This window comes from Silene latifolia, chromosome 1 (genome assembly GCF_048544455.1).
Source record: "Silene latifolia isolate original U9 population chromosome 1, ASM4854445v1, whole genome shotgun sequence".
Taxonomy (NCBI): Eukaryota; Viridiplantae; Streptophyta; class Magnoliopsida; order Caryophyllales; family Caryophyllaceae; genus Silene; species Silene latifolia.
Genome location: NC_133526.1, coordinates 134,524,965 through 134,543,453, shown reverse-complemented (window position 1 = coordinate 134,543,453; position 18,489 = coordinate 134,524,965).

Sequence of the window (18,489 nt, the reverse complement as noted above, 5' to 3'; positions counted from 1 at the left end):
ATCAATATTGCTTTTCTGGAATTCGTCTTTGATATAGTTTTCATCTGTCTTTTGTCTTATCTATCGCATATTCGTCATTAGTCCATCGTATCTAACTTGATTAATTGATTTAATTTGTTTAGTTTGTTAATATTTTTCACTACTATAATTAATCCATCTTATGTTAATTCGTTTAATTCCGTCTTATTCATGTTTTGTTGTTTTCATGACCCATTCATATGTTAAATAACCTACTAATCACTTTCATCCGAGTAAATAATTTTAATCCATCATTAAAATCACCAATTAACATTAACGGCTTGCAATTACGGCTTCACGGACGGGGCCGAGCCAAGGAAGACGCGACGCGGCGTCCGCACCTATTCAAAGGACGCAGCTCTGCTGCTGCTTTGTTTGGCCGAGTGAGTTCGTCCCTGAACTCCGTTTCTGCCTTGACCTAGTTTAATTAGTTCACGTATTAACTAACTATTAACCGTAATATCGCGCTAATTCCTGTTCGTTTATTCTTTCTTTTATTCTTTTATTCGTTTTCTCAAACTATCCGTTTTAAAGGTATTTTCGACATAAATCGCCTAATCCAATGTAATTATTATAATTTTCATTATTGTAATTATTGTATTTCTTTATCATTGTATGTTATCACATGTAATCAACATTAAATCCTACTTCGACCCAATTGTATGCTAATTAATTGTCAACCGACTTAGCATTAATTCTCACATGCTAGGATTAAAACTTGGGTGTTGCATTGCATGCATATAGCCGATGATATATCAAGTACGAATAACTTCCCTAATCATTAGTAGAGGCCGCTATCGAGGCGGGCGGGATTAGGTGTTCGATCAAAAGAGCTTCCTAATACGTACCCTCACCCCTTACTCCAGATATCTGTGAACACCTGTGTTCATTGGCATCCACGAGAGTCATTCTAGACATAGAATGCTAAGGGTAACGATTGCTTAGTGTTCATGTCTCTACTTTGTGTCTTGACATGACACGAGGTATTCGAACGGTTCCAATTTCCCATAAAAATTGGTGGCGACTCCATACAAATGCAAACGCTTGTTTCCCAAGCGTCCCCGTGGCCCCCGCTGTCCACAGTATCTCGCTTGGCCAATCTCGATAGTTGTCGATCATTTTCTTGAGGATTGTGACAACGTTCTTGTTTGCCGCTTCTACCGCGCCATTAGTTTGTGGTCTATATGGCGAGGAGTGATGATGCTTGATTTTGTACTTGGCTAGCAATTGCTCAGTCTCAGCTTGGAAATGTGATCCATTGTCACTAATGATCTCATGTGGACAACCGTATCGACAGATGATGTTGTTTTGTATGAACTTTGCTACATTTTTGGTCGTGAGACTAGTGTAGAAAGCCGCTTCTAACCATTTGGTGAAATAATCAATTGCCACTAAGATAAAACAGTGGCCTCCTATTCCGGCTGGAGTGATCTTTCCGATGATATCAATTCCCCAAGCAGAAAATGGCCAAGGAGATGTCATTGTATAGAGCAGTGAAGGAGGGACATGTTGCACATTACCGAAGATTTGGCAATTGTGGCAATATCTTACATATTTGATGCAATCGGATTCCATTATGGTCCAATAATACCCTAAACGTGTGATTTTCTTTGCCATCATGGGTCCACTCATGTGAGGACCGCATTCTCCATCATGGACTTCTTCCATCACTTTCCGTGCCTGTGAATGATAAAGGCAACGTAGGATTACACCAAGAGGTGTTCTTTTGTATAACTCTCCTTGCATGAGAACGTATTGGGAAGCTAGTAGGCGTATAGCGCGTTGTCCCCTCTTATTCATATCCGGTGGATAGGTACCGTTGAGCTTGAATTTTAGGATCCCTTGGAACCAAGGTTCCTATGTGGTTTCTTCTTCATCGGTGATTTGGTGCACATAAGCTGGCTCTGATCGTCGTTCGATGCATAAAGGCATTTCTACCATGCTATCCGGCATATTAATCAAAGATGCAAGTTTTGCAAGAGCATCTGAAAATTGATTTTCTTCTCGAGGTAGGTGTAGATAGGTCACTTGATCGAAGAATTGGGCAACTTGGTCTATTCTGGCTTGATAGGGTGTTAAGCTTTCGCTTCGGATTTTCCAAGATCCCGTAACTTTGTTGATGATCAAAGACGAATCCCCATGTACTCGAAGATTCTTAATGCCTAAACTTACTGCTGCTTGTAATCCAATGAGACAAGCTTCGTATTCTGCAGCATTATTTGTCACCTCGAAGTCGAGTTTGACAGAGATCGGTGTATGCTCGCCTTCAGGAGAAATGAGCAACACTCCTATTCCAAATCCTCTTAAGTTTGATGCTCCATCAAAATAAAGGTCTCAGGAGTCTACATCGGTTTGGAGTATGTCCTCGTCTGGAAATGACCAAGTGTCTATCGTTTGCGCTTCATTGATGGGATTTTCTGCGAAGAATTCGGCAACGACGCGTCCTTTTATAAATTTCAAAGGTACATATTTGAGGTCGAACTCTGAGAGCATCAAAGTCCATCTTGCTAGGCGTCCATTGAGAACGGGTTTCTCGAACAGGGTATTTGACAGGATCCATTTTGGAGTATATTTTAACGAAGTAGCTAAGCATGTAATGGCGTAACTTCTTCGTTTCCCACACAAGAGCAAGGCATGTCTTTTCGAGTGGTGTGTATTTGTACTCGTACTCCAAGAACTTCTTACTAAGGTAGTAGATAGCACTTTCTTCTTTTCCTACGGTTTGAGCTAGCATGGCGCTCATGGCTGTTTCGGTTACCATGAGATATAAACCAAGAGGTTGATCTCTTTGAGGTGGCATGAGCACTGGTGGTTTGGCTAATATCTCCTTGATTCGGTCGAATGCCTTTTGACAGTCATCGTCCCACATGGTGTGATCTATTTTCTTGAGTTTTTTGAAGATAGGTTCACAGATCATGGTGAGTTTCGATATGAATCGACTTATGTATTGCACCTTACCTAGGAATCCTCTGACTTCTTTCTCTGTTTGAGGTTGCGGCATTTCGATTAGAGCCTTGATCTTGGAAGGGTCTATTTCTATACCTCGTTGGCTAACAACGTATCCCAGGAGTTTACCAGATGTTACCCCGAATGCGCATTTCTGAGGATTGAGCCTCATGTTGTACTTTCGTAGCCTTGAGAAGAATTTGCGAAGGTTCGCAATGTGCCCCTCTCTGTCCTTGGACTTGACAATCATGTCGTCTACGTATACCTCAACCTCTTTATGCATCATGTCATGTAAGAGCGTAGTTGCGGTGGGTTGATATGTAGCTCCGGCGTTGATTAATCCAAACGGCATAACCGTGTAGCAATAGGTTCCCCACTGAGTGACGAAGACGGTCTTATGCATATCCTCTATGGCCATCTTGATTTGGTTATATCCTGCGTATCCATCCATGAAGGACAATAGCGTGTGATCTGCCGTATTATCCACCAATATGTCGATATGTGGTAGAGGAAAGTCATCTTTAGGACTTGCTTTGTTTAAGTCTCTAAAATCAACACAAACACGGATTCTTCCATCCTTTTTGGGTACATGTACTATGTTAGCTACCCAGTCTGAGTACTCGGAAACTTTGATGAACCCGGCTTTGAATTGCTTATCGACTTCTTCCTTGATCTTAAGAGCCCATTCTGTCCTCATTCGACGAAGCTTCTGTTTTACGGGTTTGAAACCTGGCTTGATTGGGATTCTATGCTCTGCAATGTCCCTGTCGATTCCTGGCATGTCTTTGTAGGACCAAGCGAAAACGTCTTTGAATTCGTGTAGGAGATCTATGAAATTGGCCCTTTCGGTAGAGCTCAAGGTCGTCCCTATCCTAAGTTCTTGGGGTTCTAGCTCGGTTCCTACATTGATGGGTTCAGTGTTCTCTATTACTGGTCCCCCTTCCCCCTCTTGTAGTATTTCTTTGGCTATGTAGGGAGGTATCTCAATCGAGTCTGGGTCTGGGTCATCCTCAGTATCATCATAAACAGAATTGCATTCAAGATAACACAAAGAGTAAGCAGAACCTGATTTATTCATATTAAATTTTGAGAAAAGTTGAAACAAAGAAGCCATCTGATCCGTAGTCAGTAGCGGTAAAGGGACAGTTGTTGGGACATTTCCCAAGCTACTGTTACTACTTGATGCTAGGCTAGGAGAAATAAAGGGAATGGGGATGACGACAGGAGGAGACTCCCTAGGAACTTCTCTAGACTCTGAATCTGACTCCGACTCTGACTCGAATTCATTGTCTTCTGGTTCTCCTTTGAACATCTCTCCTTCTCCAGTGGTGAGCTTGAAGAGTCTTCCTTGATTGTTTGTCCACTTGATTGATTTTCTCCATCCTTTCTGCTGGTTCGTGTTAGTTTATGTGGCCCCCAGCGTGGCAATGATCTCATCTATGATGCGTTCGGCGCTTTTGATTAAGGGAAAGTCTCAGAGATAGACATCTTCCTCGCTATCTGTCCATATCCCATTGATTATCTCTTCCTTTGGGGAGATAAGATGTGAGCAATCTAAGGTAGATTCGTCACTTGTAATCGTCAGAACTCCAAGAGGATTCTGAGTAATGTTAGGCTTACCTCCTGGCGGTATTGGTAGGCGACCGTCTTCAATCATGTCTTGAAACACATTTTTTAGCTTGTAGCATTTTTCTGTGTCATGTCCCTTACCTCTATGATACTCGCAGTAGGCATTCTCGTCCCAGAACTTTGATTTCTTTTCTGGTTCGGGTGTAGGTCCTATGGGTTGAAGCTTGCCTTATTTCATCAACCTTTTTAGAGCATTGGAATATGTGTCCCCAAGATTTGTGAACTTCCTCGGTGGGGTACTCTTCTTAGACGGTTCGAGAAGGTTAACTTCATCAGTCTTGCTAGTAGAGCCGTAAGAACGACTTGTTGAGCCTTGATATCCTCGACCTACCGTTTTGGACAAGAGCCCTTTACGGATGTCATCTTCGATCCTTGTTCCTAGTACGGTCAAATCTTTGAAGGTCTTAATGTTTTGGTACCTCAAATGACTTGCATAGATGGGTTTTAGATTGTCCACAAATTTCTCCACGAGGGTAGCCTCATCTGGACATTCAACAAGTTGGGTACTAGTCTTCCTCCACCTACTTAGGAAGTCGGTGTAACCTTCTTTGTCATTTTGGGTAAGAACCTCTAAGGTGCGCATGTTAACTTGGATTTCAGCATTATCCGTGTATTGTTTAGCAAACTCGATTGCGGCATCGTCCCAGGTAGCGATTTTCTTATGCTCTAAAGAATAGAACCATTGTCTTGGGATGGTGTCAAGAGATGAAGGAAAGATCCTTAAGAACATCTCGGGTTTAATGCCTTTGATAGACATGTAGTCCTTGAAAGCGCGGATATGGTTCAAAGGGTTTTCATGCCCCTTGAATTTAGGGATATCCGTCATGTTGAAGTTAGTTGGCAACTTGGAGCTCACGGCTAAATATTTGCGATTATTTTCCCTATAAATGTCATCCCCTTTGAGATACATCAATTGTTCCTCCAAATATTAAAGTCGTTTCTCAGCTGCAGTCATACCTACAGGAGGATTTTCTTCCCCAAAGTTGTTCACAAAGTCATCAGATACTTCACTTTCTCGAGGAGGCAGCCTCGTTTATACGGTATATATTCGGCCTTCGATTGTGTCGAGGCGATCATACACTTGGTCTTGAGTGACTTGGAGACGAGCTAGCGCGGCTAGGATTTGCTCATTACCATTTTGGGGTTGATCGTTGCTCAAGTCGCTTGTTTCAGGCATCTTGGAAACTGGATAAGAGATCGACGACGAATCAAAACACGATCGACCATTCTAGCACACTTACTAAGAAAACGTTTTGACTTGTGAAGTGGGAGTGTGCCACTTGTGTCAAGTGAGCTTTGAAGAAAGGACAGAATTTGAAAATGTTGGTCCTAGTCAACTGTAGTGTAGTTGTAGGAGTGGACTCGAAGTGGGATTTTTTAAATGGGCCTAGGCCCGAAATTTGACTCGAGAATTGGACAGAGTTTCGATTTGTTTTGCGCTAATATTGAGCTTTTTCGAAATTTTTACATTTTGAAGAAGATTTTGATTTTTACAAAAATCGTCATGGTTTTGTTTAGAAATGGTGATCACATATAGTACAAGCAATTATACAGGCATTCTAACGGATGATGAGTGCATTTAAAAGGGTTTTGGTTTAAAGGGTGGGTTGCCATACCGAACAATCAAACCCAAAGTCTGCGGAGAGGCTCGTACCAAACAAGAGTAAGGCCGATTCCTAGTCCATTTCCTCAAGTAGTGAAGCTCCTTGATACAAACAAGAGTAAGTACCATGGTATGGATGACGTCAATCGCTATCCATCCTTGGGCCCAAATAAGAATGAGGACTGTTTAGACAGGACGATTGGTCGAATGGGTTTGGGTTGGGCCTAGGAAGGCCGAATAAACGATCTAGGAAGACCGAGTTATGAAAAACCGACAATTGTCTTGTACAAACTATTCCCTAACCTTGTTCAAGTTTCACCCTTTTGGCTACACCTAAGTGTATTATTCCCCAGCGGAGTCGCCAAACTGTGGACGCGGGCCACGGGGGGCGCTTAGGACAAGCGTTTGCATTTGTGGAGTCACCACCAATTTATTATGGAAAATTGGAAACCGTTCGAATACCTCGTGTCATGTCAAGACACAAAGTAGTGACATAGACACTAAGCACTCGTTACCCTTAGCATTCTATGTCTAGAATGACTCTCGTGGATGCCAATGAACACGGATGTTCACAGAGATCTGGAGTAAGGGGTGAGGGTACGTATTAGGAAGCTCTTTTGATCGAACACCTAATCCCGCCCGCCTCGATAGCGGCCTCTACTAATGATTAGGGAAAATCGTCTATACTCGATATATTGTCGATTTATATGCATGCAATGCAACATCCAACGTTTTAATCCTAACATGTGAGAATTAGACTAAGTCGGTAATTAATTTAGCACACAATTAAGTCGATGTAGGGATTTAGATTTATTACGTGTGAAGGCATACCAACAATATGATACAAGAAATATAATAAATACAATAATGAAAATTACAATAATTACAATGAGATTAAATGATTTATGTCGAAAATACTTTTAAAACGGATAATTTGGAAAAGAATAAATAAATAAATTAACTAACAGGAATCAGGGTGATAATACGAATAATAGTTAGTTAATACGTAATTAGTAAACTAGGTCAAGGCAAAACGGGAGTTCAGAGACAGAAATCAACCAGGAACAGGCGCAGCAGAGCTGCGCCCTCTGGAAGAGGCGCAGCAGTTGCTGCGTCCGTTCCTTGGCTCAATTCTGGCTGAAGCCGGAATTGCAAATCGTTAATGTTAATTGGTGAATTTAATGATTGATTATATTATTTGACTCGGATGAAAGTGATTAATATGTTATTTACATATGATTGAGGGTCATAAAAACAGTAAACACGAATGAAACTAATTAAAACGAGTTAATTACATGATTAAAAGGGTTAATTAATGAGTTGAATGAACTAATTAGGTTAAACAAGACGAATTAATGATGAATATGATAAATAAACAGGTGGAAATATATCAAAGATCGAATTCCAGAGATCCAATATGGATGAATCGAATCTCTAAAATCCGGATTGACTTTAATGACGAAAACCCGCAAATATTAGTTATAAGGGATTTAAGTCGGGACTTAATGACGAATTAAATATTAATGATGATGAATAATATGTCAAATTAATATGTTAAAATTGTTATGTTAAAGAATCAGAGAACAAACAAAATAAAAGAGACGAATTGACAAAAGACGGAGGAAGAAGAAAGGAAGCAGGAACTGCGGCAGCCTCACGAAGAGGTGCAGCAGGTGTTGCGTCCCTTCGAAGAGGCGCAGCAGTTGCTGCGTCCTTTCTCGACGGTTGTCTTCTGATAATTCGTAAAAAGGAATTTAAAGCATGGTTTTATAAATCGGTTTTAGAAATATTTTCGACATAAATCTTACATTATGATTACAATAAATAAAGAACAATAAACAAAAGAAGGATTTACACCCTCAGACTTACATGTTTGACGAAACGAGATGAACTAAGTTAACGTTTAGTGATGCTCGACTCGAATGTACGACGAAAGTGCCCTCTAGGAGAAAATAAACAGATTGATTAAGTTCATTAAGTGTGGAGTTGGTCAAATTGGTCGGTCATGCAAAACGAGGCTGGTACTCAGAAAGATCCGAGCTTACGTGGTCGAAAGTTCAAGCACATAGACGCCAAAAAATAAGAACGTGGTCTAGAATGCAAAGGGAAAAGAGAAGGGCAGACACTCGCGTGAGAAATATGTGAGACCGAAGGTCTCTATTTATACTAATCACACGGAGGAAGTAGGGTTTTTCGGAGAAATTTTGGAAGTGAATCTCGAAAAGATATGAAAAGATACGAAAAATACGCAAAAAAGGACTTGGGAAGAGGCGCAGCAGGCACTGCGTCTCTTGGAAGAGGCGCAGCACTTGCTGCGTCCTTTCCCAAGTGGCTTCCTCCTGCGGAAGAAAGATTTCCCTGTTTAGTTTATGGAATAACGGATTAATCTTGTTTTCCTTAATATTTTGTGTGAATATTACGGGAAATTCTTTACCAAAGATTAAAAGATTGAAAAATATGGAATAGAAATATCCGGAACATTCCAGAACATTCTGACTCGGCATTTTAACGGTTATCAAAAAATGAAAACGGTTTTAGGCCCGGACTCCAAATGTACTCTAATTACTGCCAAAACGACTCTATCGGCGCGTAGATGACAATTAAGAGGTAGACACAAGTATTTGAACGATCACTTGACGATAAACTTATGAAATGTCACAAATCGTTTCGCTTACCAAACATGCGGCCCAATCATCACCGGGTGGTTTGCGGGAGGTGCAGAAATGTGGTATCTACACCTTCCGGTCCGCTATCCGCCCTAAAATACAACTAGCTTAGCTTTCGCCCTCACTAGTGTAGTCTATTGTCATAACAGGTCTATTCATTCCAATCTTCCGATCTAGGATTGAACTTAACCAGATTAACTAGTTCAATTGCATGCATTCATCCAAACGATTATAATTAAATTGTTAATGAAACAATTCTCACACTAAATCTCCTAACCAACTATCGCATCATTGTTATACTACTATGACTACCTTAATCCTAGCATTAAGAGATTAGCTAAGCATAAACATAACAAGAGCAAAGAATGAAGAAGTAATAAACATTGCATATTAAAGAGAGTAAAGAAATAATTACAAATTAAGATCCGGAAAAGGAGAGAAAAGCAGCGTTCCACGGTATTCAAGACAGAGAAAAGTGATATATGAAGTGATACTAAAACCTCATGCCGTCTTTCCTATTTATAGGAAAGACAATTATTAAACCTAGAAAACGAAATTAAACTAAAAAGCCCGAGCCCATTAGCGAGTTACTCGATCAAACTGTTTAGAACTGATCGATCGAACACATTCATGGCAAAACCTCTCGATCGAGTAAATAGACCACTCGATCGAGGAACTCCAAATATGCACATCTCGATCGAACAGAAAATCCATTTGATCGAGATCTTCTTCTCTTAAAACCACTCGATCGATCAGAAAACCATTCGATCGAGGACTTGCCACTGCACCAACTCGTGTTCTTTACTTGATTAGCATCCGAGACTCCTTCACGCATCCCAAGATAGTAGTATTTCCACTCCAAATCCACTCATTCTCTAAATGGAAGCAAAAAGGACAATAAAAGGCTCGATTCCGCTACTTTCAGGTCCATTCCTGCAAATAATCCAAAATAAACCAAAGTAGAATATTCGGGGCATTTCGTAGTGTAAAACTACGAGAATTGCATAGAAATACATGCATAAAGAGGCTTAAAAGACTATATAAAATACACGTATCAAATCTCCCCAAACCAAACCTTTACTCGTCCTCGAGTAAACTAAATGCAAACTAATGGAACGGAAAAAAAAAAAAAACTCAGAGCTAGCTACAAATGCCCACTTAGACCAATTTAATGCAACCAAACTAACACTCATAGCAAGAACTGTCAAACGCAAACGAGTTGTAAGATGTTTATAATAAAGCTGAACTATCGACCTTGCAAGACCTTTGATTATGGACTCTCACGGGTCACTCTTCTCTCATGAAGCAAAGGGTAAGCATATGAATGTAAGAGAGAAAGAAATATAGTCGCTCACCTAAACTACGACCCACATAAACATGCATGCATCTAATATGATAGACAATTCTAGCTACCGTACACACACATTCCAACCAATCAAGGTCAGTCACAGCCGAGGGCTTACAAAAGTATGGTAAAGTGAGGTAACGGGTAAGAAAAGGCAAAACATTTTTGGAAATGTGAGGCTAATAGTCAAGCTAGCAACCTAATCAAACCAAGTGACAACATCTGATTCTTAATCCATCTCAAAACTAAGCATAAGTGCCTTTATTTTGGCACAACAGCTTACTAACCAACAATATACTCCTCATAAGATAGAAATAATGCATAGGAGTGAAAACCGTCAACAATCAAACTTTTTTCATTTTCTTTCTTTTCATTTTTTTCACGGTTTTCGGATTTTTCTTATTTTTTCTTTTTCTTTACGTTTTTTTTTTTTTTTGTAATTATCATCCTCCTTCCTCCATAAATTACCAACTCCAAGACAGTGCAGTACAAACCAAACTTGGCACAATAAACAATATACCACAAAACAATCTAAACTAGCTTGACAAGGCAGGCTAAATCTGGATGTAGCTAAGGGTCAAAAGGCAAATTTAGCTAAATGTGGAGTTAAATGGGTAAAAATGAAAGAAAGGGGAATGTAAGCGCCTTTCTGCATGTGACACCAACCACTAACCCGAATGTATGTAGGCAAAAAGCAATTGAATTTCATATACGTGCAAATTAATAAACATGTTATGCAAGGAGTATACTACTCACAATCCTACATGAAACTGGTCATAAATGACACCAATTTTAAGGCTCTAAAGCTTAGAAATTATAAGTAGTTTGCCAAAATTTCATGTCAAGTCTATTCGTTCAGCTAAATTTTAACATTAACTCGTAGATATGAAAAACACGATGCTAAAGATATTAATTTATGCAAGGCTTAAGCAAAAGGACAAATTATAGTGCACTTTCATCATTGAAATCTACCGTTCCGACTCAACCTATATGCAAAAGTAAACGTGAAATTGTTTGAATTTTTCGAATTTTCTAATTTTTATGAGATTTTTGAATTTTATAAAAATAAAAAACAATACATACAGAAATTAAACATGAAAATAGAAATGCAATAAAAACGACATGCAGACACAGATATGGATGCATAACCTCCCCAAACCAAACTTTACAATGCCCTCATTGTACCAAAATAGGGAAAGGAAATGCAAACTGGAAAGAAGAGTGAAGCTGCGGAAAACTTACAAGATAACGCGAAGTAGGGACCTCCCCAAACCAGCCAGCAACATGGGAGGTCGCTAACAGCTCCATAACAGCATCACTGGAAGCAAACTCAAATAAGCCTACTCGATCGAGAGAGTGGATTACTCGATCGAGTGAAATGGAATGTGGAAGAGGTCGATCGAGGAAGACAGGTACTTGATCGAATTGTCCGATTTTGTGGGTGTTCGATCGAAGAATTGAGGTGTTCGATCGAGGAAGTTAGGCACTCGATCGAGTAGAAGAATGCTCGATCGAGAGCTCCCTTATTGCGCAAACTTCCTGGGCGTCAATAAAACATCTGCAAAGACGCAAAAAGCAACCACAAATACGACCAAAGACCAAGTCTAAACTGTTCAAAGTCTATGGTTGTAAAAACCATTTTATTACACACACAACAGGAACTTAAAAGTAAATCAACTAAAAATTTAATCTCCGGGTTGCCTCCCGGACAGCGCTAGTTTCAGACAGGTCCCAGCTCGACCTTCTTTTCTTTATCCAGCTGCTCCAGTTAGTCGCGATCAAAGCAAGTCAAAGCTCTTAGCAGAAGATCATAAATCTGCGCATGTGCTACACAAAACTGTAAGTAGCACCATAATATAATAATAATATAGGAAAATAAAATGTACAACCGTTTAAGCCTAGCAAATTTCCTATGACAACTCCCAAAATTATCCACAAAATAATTATGCCCTCCAGCTACGGGCGGAATATAAAAGCTCAAATTAACCATAGGTGAAGAATAAGGGAGCTCAGGAGCATTTAAAAACAATCTAAGGTACCGTCTTAGCTTAACGAATCTCTGATGACAAATATGGTGAAAAATTACTAACTCATTTGTCCATCCAGGAGGGGGTCGAGCATCAAAATAAAAAGCAGGAGTCATATGAGATAGTGTACTATTAATACCAATAATAATGAAATTATCAATAGCTACCTCAGGTCGGCCGCTCTTAACGTCGGAATCATTGACAAAGGAATACATTACCTCTTCCTTGCTAGGAACGTTCACTGACTCAACTGTCTTCCCATTCCCTTCCTTTGTGGGTTCTATCCCGTAAATCGCAACCTCTAAAGCATCCAGTTTGGCTTTGAAAATGGGGGATTCACCATAACCATTGTCTTCGTCCATATCGTCATCCAAAACGGACCAAAGTGACATAGCAATGCTCTCTGTGGCCATATCACTCGATCGAGAATGCATATTGCTCGATCGAAGAGTTTCTTCATACAATTCACTCGATCGAACAAAGCAGGGTGTTCGATCAAGGTCCTCTTCTTCAGCATCACTCCATCGAACAGTGTGGGGTGTTCGATCGAGGTCTTCCTCATACAAACTGTTTGATCGAGTGTTTAGTTCTGCTCGATCGAATTCTTCCTCATAGAATTCACTCGATCGAACAAGGTGGGCCGTTCGATCGAGTGTTTGATGCTGAACCGTAGTGAAGTGCTTGAGAAATGCTTCGTTTTCAATAGCTTCTTCAATTTCCGAGTCGTAAAAATCTTCATCATCAATAGGCAACCCAGGTCCTTCATAGGAAGGATCGCTCTCAGTATAAATAGCAAGTACCTCCTCTGAATGCCTATAGTCCATCTCGGCAGCTAATTGAGTTATTTGAGATTCAAATAGCTTGGCACGAGCTTCCCTAGCTTTATCAGATTCTTGCACTAGAAGTGCAAATGCCTTCACCAAGGACTTCAATTCAGCAACCTCTTCATTCTCTTCAACGAGAGGAAGGGTTTGTTGATGCGGGGGCCAGATAAACGGAGGTGTCTGATAGCCTCGTTGCTGAAGCGGATGTGGTGGCACATATGTAAAGGAATGAGTGGCTTGCCTACGCTGCCTAAACGCATAGACTTCATCGTTCCCCGCTAGACAGATAACAGCATTGTGCCCCGCAGCACCACATCTCTCACAGTAAACCACCTGCTGCACCATAGGATGAAACATAGGTGGAAGATCAAAGGTACTCAAGCCTTTCCTTTGATGATCTTTTACCTAGAACTGTCTAGGTAGGACCTGTAGGGCCTATTAAAACAACACTAAGAAAAAAAGATAAGAACTGCCTCAAGGAATAAATTCCTTGAGGCTAGAGACAGACAGACAGAAAGAAACAAGTAAATAAAATAGTTGCCTCCCCGACAACGACGCCAAAATTTGATACCGACGTTTCAGTACCAAAAATAAATACCTAAGTACTACTAACATAAGTCAGCGGTAAGTAGGGTCGATCTCCTCAGGGAGGCGGTCACTATCTACTTGTCAATTCAATCTGTCTACGGTCACAATTTGGGGGTTTGAGTATTGTTACTAAACTAATGAAGGCAAGGCAAGGGATAGAAAAAGAGAGAAATCAAATAGAGAGAAAAATGCCTGGATGTCGGGTTATCATGATAGATGCACAAGTCAGCTAAAGGTAGGCCAGTCGATCTAATGTGAGAAGGGTAAAGGAAAGGTTTTTCCGGTCCGCTATTTGCCCTAAAATACAACTAGCTTAGCTTCCGCCCTCACTAGTGTAGTCTATTGCCATAACAGGTCTATTCATTCCAATCTTACGATCTAAGATTGAACTTAACCAGATTAACTAGTTCAATTGCATGCAATCAACCAAACGATTATAATTAAATGGTTAATGAAACAATTCTCACATTAAATCTCCTAACCAACTATCGCATCATTGCTATACAACCATGACTACCCTAATCCTAGCATTAAGGGATTAGCTAAGCATAAACATAACAAGAGCAAAGAATGAAGAAGTAATAAACATTGCAGATTAAAGAGAGTAAAGAAAGAATTACAAATTAAGATCCGGAAAAGGAGAGAAAAGCAGCGTTCCACAGTATTCAAGACAGAGAAAAGTGATATATGAAGTGATACTAAAACCTCATGCCGTCTTTCCTATTTATAGGAAAGACAATTATTAAACCTAGAAAACAAAATTAAACTAAAAAGCCCGAGCCCATTAGCGAGTTACTCGATCGAACAGTTTAGAACTGCTCGATCGAACACATTCACGGCAAAACCTCTCGATCGAGTAAACAGACCACTCGATCGAGGAACTCCAAATATGCACATCTCGATCGAACAGAAAATTCATTCGATCGAGATCTTCTTCTCTTAAAACCACTCGATCGATCAGAAAACCATTCGATCGAGGACTTGCCACTGCACCAGCTCGTGTTCTTTACTTGGTTAGCTTCCGAGACTCCTTCACGCATCCTAAGATAGTAGTATTTCTACTCCAAATCCACTCATCCTCTAAATGCAAGCAAAAAGGACAATAAAAGGCTCGATTCCGCTACTTTCAGGTCCATTCCTACAAATAATCCAAAACAAACCAAAGTAGAATATTCGGGGCATTTCGTAGTGTAAAACTATGAGAATCGCTTAGAAATACGTGCATAAAGAGGCTTAAAAGACTATATAAAATGCACGTATCATGGTTCAAATCTCGACTCATGGCCCATTATACACTAAGTAAAACCCGTCTCATAACTCGACTCAAACACTCACAGCACACCCACAAACACGGGTTAAACAGTGTTTGGACAGCCCGTAAAACGGCCCATAAACAATCTCGACAACCACCACACACACGGCCAACACTACCACCCTTCATCACCTTCACCACGGCCAACCACCACTCTGGTCAGCCACCTCACACGGCCCCTACAACCCCCCCCCCCCCAAACAGCAGCAACGACACGCACCCAAGCAGCTCTATACACGACACATGCATACACCACCTAAACACCACAAAACACCACTAATGCAGCCACCACCTGCCACCACCATGGCCGTCCCTGACCACGGTGGACCAAGTCTCCAGCCTTGGCACCAATCACGACCATCACCGCTCCAAAACACGACAACAACAACAAACACACAAACATAACCCGACTAACCTAACCCGTGTAACCCCCCCCCCCCCCCCCGACACCATTTTCGACCACCTAACACCATCCATTCTACCACCCATTACCACCACTACCACCCTCATTCAACCCTCGACACAACCCACCCAAGGTCAACCCAAGACAGCCACGAAAGGTGGGTAAAAAATCCGTCTTAAAACGGTCACATAACAACAACAAAAACGACCATAAGGTCTCGGTCAAACCCAATTATGGGTGGTCAACGGTGGTCAAATGACGGGTCAAAGACGGTCATAGGTGAGTCGGGGTCAAGGCGGGTCATAATTAAATAATATATAAACAAGTTTAAGACGGTATTACTTTACGATCTCGAGGCGAAGGGACAAAATCTCCATTTTTCTTTTCTCTCTTTCTCTCTTCTTTCTCTCTAAGGTTTGGTGGTGGATTTTGTGAGATTGTGTTAGGATAAGGTGGGTGGATAGGGTAGGGTAGATTATATAAGGTAGTATACGTATAGGTACGTGTATCGTATTACGTATTATTATTATCATTACAACTTATTATTATTATCATTATCATCTTATAATAATTATTATTATTTTATTATTCCGTCTCATACATGACTCGTAGAAATATAATATAATATATATATTTATAAAATATGGGGTATTATATCATCAGTGTTCACAACTGAAGAAAGGGGTACTGGTGTGTGTTATCATGGCAGTTCACTATCACCCGTGGATGCAGAGGAATACTGCTAGGGTTGAAGGTCATTTGCAGAGGCCTGAGACCGTCCTAGCCCAGATTATACATGAGATAAGCTTAGTTTTTCTAGTCGGTTTAGCCTTAATAATAATGATGTATGGTTAACCAGATTTACAATGCATTTGTGCTTGTGCTAAAATGGGGGTGTTTAAAATGGTGATGTACTTGAAATTGTACTAGCTTGTAATAGATGTTTGTTCTTAATGGAAACTTACATTTCATAAAACAAAAAAAACACCCCAAGTTATTGAGAGTAAAGTTGTCCCACATCGGAGGAAGTTGAGGAGCTTGTGATATGTTTATAAGTGATTCCACCCACCACTTAGTAACAAGGCCTTGTGCTTTTGGGCTTAAGTGAGGATAAATAACGGGCCCAAAGGTGCACATCACATCTTATTTGGGTTGTGTTATGACGGTGGTGAATCAGGTTGTTATAGTATTATGATTGCGTATAGTATGATAGTAAAAAAGGGTGATGAACCTGGAACCTAGTTATGTGTGGACTTTGGTAATGAGCGCTACGGAAGTATATTATGAGATTTGTCCGTTGAAATTCGGGACGAAGTTCTCTTTTAGGGGGAGTGAATATAATAATTCGGAAATTTAGGAAAGAAAAAGTACGATGCTTGAGGAAGTAATGAGAGTTGAACAAAGAACCTTGGGATGAGCATGAGAATTATAAGAGAATGTATAAGGTAGATAAACATGTGTGGTCTAATGAGAATGATAAAGACGGTAAGAATCTTGATGGACCTTATGATAGGGTAAAGGACAGCGGTAGGAACCTCGAGAGAGTACTTGAGAATCGGTGGCGAGACTTCAGGGAGTAGGTGGAAAGGAGAGAGAGTGAGGTGAACTTCGGGGACGAAATTCGTTTTAAGGGGGAAAGATTGTAATACCCCATGTACACTTGGCCGAGTACAACTGAGTACTCGACCGAGTGGACCCTTACTCGACCGAGTATATCAAATGGACTTTGTACTAATTCCTGGAGTGCGTCACTCAACCGAGTGGCTGGTTCACTCAACCGAGTGAACCCACACTCAATCGAGTGAACCGAGCTCTCGATGGAGTGTCTTGTCTCAGACCTAGTTTTACGCGTGTGGGCTTCGTGATGATGGGCCTTAGTATATAAACCTGTTTTTCAGAGTTTCCCTTTCATTTCTCAACCCTAAACATCTTCAAACTCCCTTTGTACCTTCAAATCCTCTCAAATCACCCAACAACCTTATCCCCTGGGAATTTTACCTTAACTTGAAGATTCGGTGTCAAAGCTTAACCTTTTCTCATTTCTCTACACTTGTAAGTATTTATTTACTCTTTTAACTTTTTTTTTAATTATTGGTAGTAACCCTAAATTTGGGGGTTTTCATGGGTAGTGTTAATTAGTAATTATTGTTAGTATTGTGAGTAATTAAGGGGTAATAATAAAGGGATTTGTATGTGTTGTATAATAGTATAGGATGTATTGTGATAGTTATTATGTGGTATTGTAGGATGAGACGATTTTATGAGACGGTCATATGAGACGGATCTTGCTTGTATTGGATTGCTTATGGAGTATGCTAAAAGGTAGGTTAATCCTACTCGGTTTCAATAAGTTTGAAGGTCATGTGAGTCGTTATTAAATGGTCAATGTATTATAATATATTTATTGTGACTTATTGAGGAATTGATACTCATATAGTGTTTGGAAATGTGTATCATGATGAGTCGGTAATTGGCATATTATGTGGTATCTTGCATTTATTGTGTTTGTCATGCATATTGGAGGACTTGACGGTTTATGGTCTGTTACTTGTTGTTGAGAATAAATGAGGCGGTTGGGAGACCGCCTCACGCCCGGGTCGCCTCTTGGAACTTCCCACTCCAAGAGGGATGTGCACATTAATGACTTGAGTTACAGAGGAACTCGTGTGGTTGAGGCACAACGTCTGGCAGAGGATCCGAGTCGCTCTCGGACCCTGTACCACAAACGTGTACCGAGTACCTGTTTGTGAGGTGTTGTGTCGTGAGCGTGTCCCTGACACCGGTGGTTGTGGGTACGTTTGGGCGTGTCCCGGTACCGGCGTGGTGATTGTATAATAGTGGCTGTTTCACATCATTGACATGTTGCATATTTATATATATTGTGTGTCGTGTCTTATGTTTATTTATTGAAACTGACGTGTTTGGGTTGTGTGTAAATTGTCACCTATTTTCGGGGTGGTCTGTGTCGATCCATATGATATTTTCGATCATATGAGGAGCAGGTTGTGTACAAGTTGTTTGGTGTCACGTGGAAGACGGGACGAGCTTTGGACTTGAAGCCGAGTGTCTTCGTTAGAAGGGTATAGTTGTTGTATCTTTCCTTTTATTTATTCATTCATGATTATGTA